Source organism: Triticum urartu, chromosome 6A, assembly GCF_056163025.1.
Source record: "Triticum urartu cultivar PI428250 chromosome 6A, HENAU_Tu73, whole genome shotgun sequence".
NCBI classification, from domain to species: Eukaryota; Viridiplantae; Streptophyta; class Magnoliopsida; order Poales; family Poaceae; genus Triticum; species Triticum urartu.
In genome coordinates, this window is record NC_141878.1 from 542,329,514 (window position 1) to 542,336,992 (window position 7,479).

Consider the following 7,479-nt stretch of genomic DNA (forward strand, 5'->3'; position numbering starts at 1 on the left):
AGAAGAATTAAGATACAAGTGAAACGAAGAGATCACGGGCTGAATAGAGGATATTTGAATGAAGCACCGGTAAGATTTGAGAACGAGAGCTGAAAGCTGAGAATGAATAAACCCAAAATGATGGCCTTCGGAGAATCAAACAGAAAAGACTCTTGAATTTCTCCGGATGGGTGAAAATAATTCTCACAATCAAAAACAATTATGAGAGGATAGCAACAAGCTTGAACTACGCATCTCTGAGAGAACGGATAAGATTTGGAGGAAAAACTCTTCTTCGGTCTTCAAAATCTGAGAATGACAACGAGAAACACCACCATGAATTGTTGAGGCACTCTGGAATGAAAATTAGAAAGGTTGAACCAATCATGAAAAGAATGTTAAAGATCTTGGAGAAGGCATTTGACTGATGACGCATCATTCTTACGTCAAACTTTGAAATGAATTTGAGGATAACTCCAGAAAAAATGGAAGAGTCAGGTAAGATCCTGGGAAAAGACCTGTGGGTTCGGGGCCACTCAAAAGACCCACCGTTAGAAATGATTTTGAAGGAGAGATTGCATCGATTGAATTAAATGGCTTGAATGAGATAACAGCCTCGTAAATAGCCTGAAAGACATAAGAATGGAAACTTGAATCTTCTGAGGTATCTTTAGTACTCCAGAACAAATGAATAGCGAGAAGTGGATGATTAAGAGGTGCACCGGCATGAGAAAGCATTTGAAACGAGGAAATGATATGATCAACACTGAAATCTTGAATTGGATCCACTGAAGAAGAAAAGAGAACGAAGAATGATAGAACTGAAGCTTCCTTAGCATGTTCCCGAGAATCACCGGATAAGAACATTGATGGAAAAGAATGGAGACACTCCCCATCAATAAAAGGATACTTGATTAAGAAATTTGAATCCTAGAAGAAAAAGGGGTGGGTGGGCGGGAAACCAAAGGCAACTTGGGGACAGACGAAATGAACAACGTTGGGGAAACCGAGAGGTGATCTCGCGGATGTTGAAATGATCGAATCCACTTGAAGAGAAACATGCCGGTTGAAAAGGATTGACATGACAATCTCGACTATCATGAAGGATTATTATTCACATAGAAATATGAGCACACCGCATAGGAAAGGTATGGAATCCACATTTGACTTCGAAGGAACTCAAATACCACAACTCAAAACAAAACAAAGGATTGGCTTGCAGAATAAGCCGAAAACAAACATATGATAGATCCCATATCGTATCATGTGTCTGTTGGAAAATCCTACGATATACTTGAATTCCCACTTATAAACTCACGAAACTTTCTGGTTATGCAATCAGGTGTTGGGGATACAGGGAAAGCATAATATCTCACCCAAACTAACAATCCCTACATCCAGTTGTATCCATCCTTCAACACATAACCGAGAAACCTTCGGAAATAGTGTACCTCAACCTTCGAAAAGCATTCCTTATACGAGTTATGGCAATACTCCTGAACTCCCACCCCAGTATTGGGTGGCGTCGAGGTTATCTCGCCAACAACTGCATAAAAGAGATTTTTGATGTCGGCGAAACTCAGGTATTCCAGAACTGCAACAATAAAATTGTGATGACAACACCTAGATCTCAACTCCCCAGGACACTACCACAACCCCTAAATGTCAGGAGGCACCAAGAACAATGTTCTCATCACAAGACTATGGGAACGATCCCAAGATACCCGCGTGATCCTAAAAAGATTGTGAAATTTGAGGAGAGGAAAGTCAAACTTGTACATTAGGAGGCCTCACCAGAGCGACAAAGATACTGAGGAGTAAAAAGAATCCTAGTCTCCGATATATATAATCGTAAGACTCAAACATTTTGTTCTAGACTCAACAACGTCAGCAATTCGATCAAGCAGGGGGGCTTCTAAGTCGGGGAAGGCTCTGATACCAACTTGTAACACCCACGATGCAGCTATATCTCCCACGTGTCGAGGCACGACTTAGAGGCATAACCGCATGGTGGTTTAGTCGCAAGTGGGGTAATCTTCACACAATCCCATGTACTGAATAAGGAAGGGATAAAGAGTTGGCTTACAATCGCCACTTCACACAAATACAAGTTAAACATACATCATCCAAAATACAATCAAGCACTACAAGAAATATGTCAACTTGTGACCACCACTATTGGTCACTGAATGGTCACAAATTTTCATTTGTGACCTTTTTGTGACCAAAAACATAAGGTCAAAAGCTGGCCGTCATAAACTGACATTAGCGACCTTTCTTATGGAATGATCGAAGACGTTTATGACCAAAATACGTCTACTGTGGCGTTTTGGTCACTAGCAACCTCCCCAGGCCACGTAGGCATCCAGCGTGGCAAGATGATGTGGCACAAGATTCAGCCCGGTCCAATTCGGTTTTCTACATGGGCCTAGCCCAACAATTCGGCCTTTTTACTGTATATTTTCTTTATTAATTTTCTCTAGCTACATGGGCCTGGCCCAACAATTTGGCCTTTTTATTTCTAGATGCGGCCTTTTACAGCGTATGATCTTTTACTTTTTGCTATTTTATTTTCCACTGTTTTACATTTGTCCCAAATATCATAATATCATACACTGGTCCCACACGTCAGAAATTTCAAATGTGCTCAAATTATTTTGATAAGTGGGTTGCATGAGTCATGTTTTCATTGCACACATTTTCAAATCACATACATAATTACTATTTCATATGAAACAGGAATTGTAATTCTGAAACATACATGAAATTCATAGAGATAAGATACATTAAATCACATACATAATTACTATTTCATTCACAAACATAGAGAAGATACATTAAATTCCCAGATAACCCATCTATTATTACATAACTTGCTATATAAGAATGTCTTGGAGCTTCTTTGAACATCTTTCGTCTTGAATTTACTCAAAATATCTGCCAACAAGAAAACAGAACAGCAAGGATAGGGTGAATAACAACAACAACAGGGGGTGCTATTTAGTAGTAAGATCAAGTCTGGAATGTAAGAATGCTTTGTTGTAATTGATAACTAAAATATACAACAACTCAAAGTGGCAGTAGCTAAAACACAATCTCAGAAAAAGCATATAATTGATGTGACATAACAAACTAGACAACCAAGAAATTGATGTGACATAGCTAGTTTCCAGCAATATCCAACGACAAATTGATGTCACATATATGTATCTATCATGCAAACAGCGGATGTACTGTACTGATAACATTAGACTAGAAATAAGAGCCTCAGAGATCTTGGTGGTTAAGATCATCAAGTGGGATAAACCCATTAAGAGTAGCAAATATTTTGATAACATCACAGGCTCTGTTTGGCACGTAGAAAATTAATCAGTTGAAGCAGAGGTGATGTTTGGCATCACTGCATTTTACAGTTCCAAAACAAACAGACAGAGTCAGGAATCGGCAGCAAAGCAAGTATACGTATATAGGAATCTCTACTTGGAACCTAGAGTAAGAAGCACGGCTAGAAGAGCCCAAGAATTAATTAATCCTGTGTTATTCTTTAACTGGAATGTACGTGCATCATCAACAGAGAGGTGTGAGCTCTGGACTTAGTTGGTTGTGAGAATGGACTGGACTGTTCCAAATACATGCATCATCATCAGTTCTGTGAAGCAAATCTACATATCATATTTCTAGAATGGGCGCACCCAGTTGCTCACAAGTAGATTCAAACCCAACTTGTAATGCAATGATGTTTCTTGTCCAGTATTACTATAGTTACCTAAATTGCCATGGGAATACTGACAGCAGAAACAGGGGAACGAGAAGTAAGTTAAATTAGAGCTAGCAGTTCCAAACAATCACTAAAAACAGCAGCAAAAGCAGACACAGATGCCCGCCAGAGACATTCCCACAGGCAAAGCAAGCACCTTAAGCCCTCTCGCCACGGATCCTCGAAGAGACCCACCAGGTAGGCCTCTGCAGCCTCCTGAAGGGCCAGCACCGCATGGCTCTGGAAGCGGAGGTCAGTCTGCACAGACAAAACAGGATGGTGCTTTTAGTTTACTTGATTCATCATACTATAAGAGTTGACACAACAGGAGCATCACAATGTAGTGCACAAGTTGATTGATCACCTTGAAGCCCTGGGCAATCCCCTAACAAGCCTCTGGAATGGAAGCTTCCTGATGAGCACCTCCGTGCTCTTCTGGTACTTGCGGATCTCACTACAAAGTCAAGCACAAAATTTACTCATTTGAGAATACTTCAAAACAAAACTATAACACATGCTAGAATAGGTTGGAAGATTTTACACACCGAAGAGCAACAGTTCCAGGGCGGTAACGGTGAGGCTTCTTCACTCCTCCAGTTGTGGGAGCAGACTTACAGGCAGCCTGTCAAAAAGCAAAGTAGAGCACATGGTCAAATTAACAATAATACCATGATAGTCCATATACATCAGTAGGATATCTGGTCATAAGCTGGCAATGAAGGTTGAGGTTCAAATTATACCCAGTTCAATTTACCTAAACCATAAATAAAGACATGGCATAGGTAAACTATCAATATTGCAGTCACAAACCTTGGTGGCTAGCTGCTTCCTAGGAGCCTTTCCTCCAGTGGACTTACGAGCAGTCTGCTTAGTACGAGCCATGAGCAAAACCTTGGTTTACCTGAAGCAAAAACAGAACATAGTCAATTCTATAAATTGAATATCACAATAACACAACTATAGTCTTCTCATAACCAGTAAATTGTGCCTGGCACCTTGTTGCTAGCAAATCCATTCAATAACTATAGAGTCCCAACAATCATCAGCCTAGAATACCTACCAAATTTTTGTACATCAAAAACTAACAACGTCATACAACACAGCTATACACCCCTTCAGATAGAAAGCAGTGTATTTATAACTAAAACTTTTCATTCAAAAGATCAGACCCAAGATAGAATTCCACTTCAGATGAAAGTCCTGATCTACCTTTATCATAGTTTGTTCACTCGAAAGACACATATAAAGATGAAACACTAAAAAACTGCAGCCTAGTACTTTTTTTAACACTAAAGAAAACAAGGCTACCATGATCACCTAATTTTGCAAACAGAAGCAAGAAAATAAATAGCAGTCCACTGATAAAAATATGCTTCCTAGTTATCACATGTAATGGTTGAACATCGACTTCACATAGTTATGTGCACATGATTTTAGTAATTAGCTAACTGGCAAGTTGATACAATTCAGATACAATAGATGTGAATGTGCATGTACTCAATGTGCATGTACTAAGAAGCCAAGAACACTGAAGAATTTACTGATTGAATAAGCAATGGTCATTTCATCCCAAACCTCTCAGCTTCACACAACTAAATCAATGTCCCGGGAAGGAATCACCAGAAATTTTACCACATACAGTACAAGCACAATGAAGTAGCATACCGAACAGCAGAGCAGGTAGCGGGGGAGGAGAGGGGGGCTGAGGAGCGGCCGCTTGCCTTGGCGACGTAGTCCATCAAGGCAAATTTGAAGGCGATGCCGAGGCAGCCAAAGAGGATGGAGACGTTGGATCAGGCACGCGAGAAGTCCCCCACCGCCATCGCGGGCTGCTGCTGTGGCTTGGCGACGGCAGCGAGCTGCTCGAACGACGCACCGATCCACCGCAGCGGCTTGTCCGCCTCGTTGGACCCCATCGGCATCGGTGGTGCTTAGCGCCGCCGCGGTGGTGCCCACGGCACCGAGGATCTCGTGGTTTCTCAGGGACTGGCTCGCCGCCTCCAACGCCGCCAGGGCCGATGCTACCATCGCGTCGCCAGGGCCGCAGCCACGCGGTCGACGGGCGCCACGCGGATGCGGTTGCGGATCTGGGCTTCGACGGCACGGACCCCCTCCGCCAAGGGCACCCTGCCGCCGGCCACCATGGAGGGGTTGGCCATCGAGGAGGAAGGGGTCTCAGGCTAGGGTTTCGGCTGGAAGTGGGGAGTGTCTCTCGGCTCGGCATGGAGGAGGACGGGATTGGGGGAGAAGCGGTTGGGTCAATCCAGAGATCCAGAGAGGAGGAGAGGAGGAGTCGTGGGTTGGAGGGTTGGAGGGGATCGATCCATATGAATCTCGCCGGACAGAGGGCGTCGGAGGTGGTGCGGATTGGAGGGGATCGATCCATATGGATCTCGCCGGACAGAGGGCGCCGGAGGTGGCGGCGGCCAGGGAGGAGTGGAGCGCTAGGGTTCGAGAGAGAGAGAGGCGAGTGGGCATGAGGGGTTGGGTGCGGTTGGGTGCGTGAGAGGGAGTGCGGGTTGTGGGTTGGGCGACGTGGGTGAGACAGGCGGGCCGTTGGATCCAGGAGCATCCGACGGTGATTAGGCACGATCCGCGTGAGATGCTCCTGGACCAATCAGAACGCAGTATACCAGTACTACATTTTTTGACCATCTAAATTGGTCGTAATCGACTAAAAGTAAGGTGCTAAATCATATTGGCTATTTTATGATCTGAAAAATAAAAATAAAAATAAAATATATTCTCATGTTTCATCAAATTTGACCTTAGTTTTCAGGAATAATGACAAATTGAAATAAGACAAATATCTTTGAAAAGAGTTAGGAGAAATTAGTTTTTTTAAATCATTTTCCATTTTCAAAGTGTCCAAAATGAGTTTTTTTGTGAAGGACATACTATATATTTGTTGCAAAATTATACCAAATCAATTTTCTAAAATACTAGGCCATATTTAATGCACAATTGACCAAATGGTTCGGTGTCAAAAGTTTTGATCCACCTCTGGTGAAAAAGACAAATTCCCGCCGATTCAGTTGGAAGCGGGTCAAATTTGAACTGTAGTTGCCTCATAGTTTGCTATTTATTTTTTCCAAAAATCATTTCTAGGTACATAAGTATCTATTTAATCAGAGAAACACCAAAAAAATTCCAATATTCAACCACTAGCTAGGAACGGTCAAGCCCGCCGTTTTGACCGCATTTTGAAACGGGCATAAAAAATTCAAAAAAAAATCAAAAAATTGGAAAACCTTCGCACTGTGTCATTATTTGTGACAAAGTTTCCAGGAAAAATAATAAACTTGTAATACGGTAATTATTTTAAAAAAGTGTTCTCGAAAATGAGCTATCATGTGTGAAGATTCATGTATTTCAACCCAAACGATCAATCTTATAGCCACATTCATGGCATAGTTTGTTCAAATGATCTCATATTGTGCACAAGGGTGCATCTTGGAATTCCAAACAATGTTGCCAAAGGGAGTTTTCATTTTCTTTGCACGGAAAATTCATTTTCCATTTTTCGAGTGCCCGAAATGAGGTTTTTTGTGAAGGACCTACCATATATTTGTTGCAAAAATGGACCAAATCAATTTTATAAAATACTAGGACATATATAATGCACAATTGACCAAATGGTTGGGTGAAAAAAGTTTTGATCCACCTCTAGTGAAAAAGACAAATTGCCGTCGATTCAGCTAGAAACGGGTCAAATTTGAACTGTAGCTGCCTCATAGTTTGCT

General features: G+C 41.9%; 1 non-coding gene across 1 annotated transcript; it reads right to left on the bottom strand.

Annotated features, from left to right (window-relative positions):
* Positions 1-3,242: 3,242 nt before the first annotated feature.
* Positions 3,243-3,325, bottom strand: LOC125517703 (small nucleolar RNA SNORD24). Its single transcript, XR_007287746.1, has one exon. It is a non-coding gene; the product is annotated as a small nucleolar RNA SNORD24 (small nucleolar RNA).
* Positions 3,326-7,479: the final 4,154 nt, after the last annotated feature.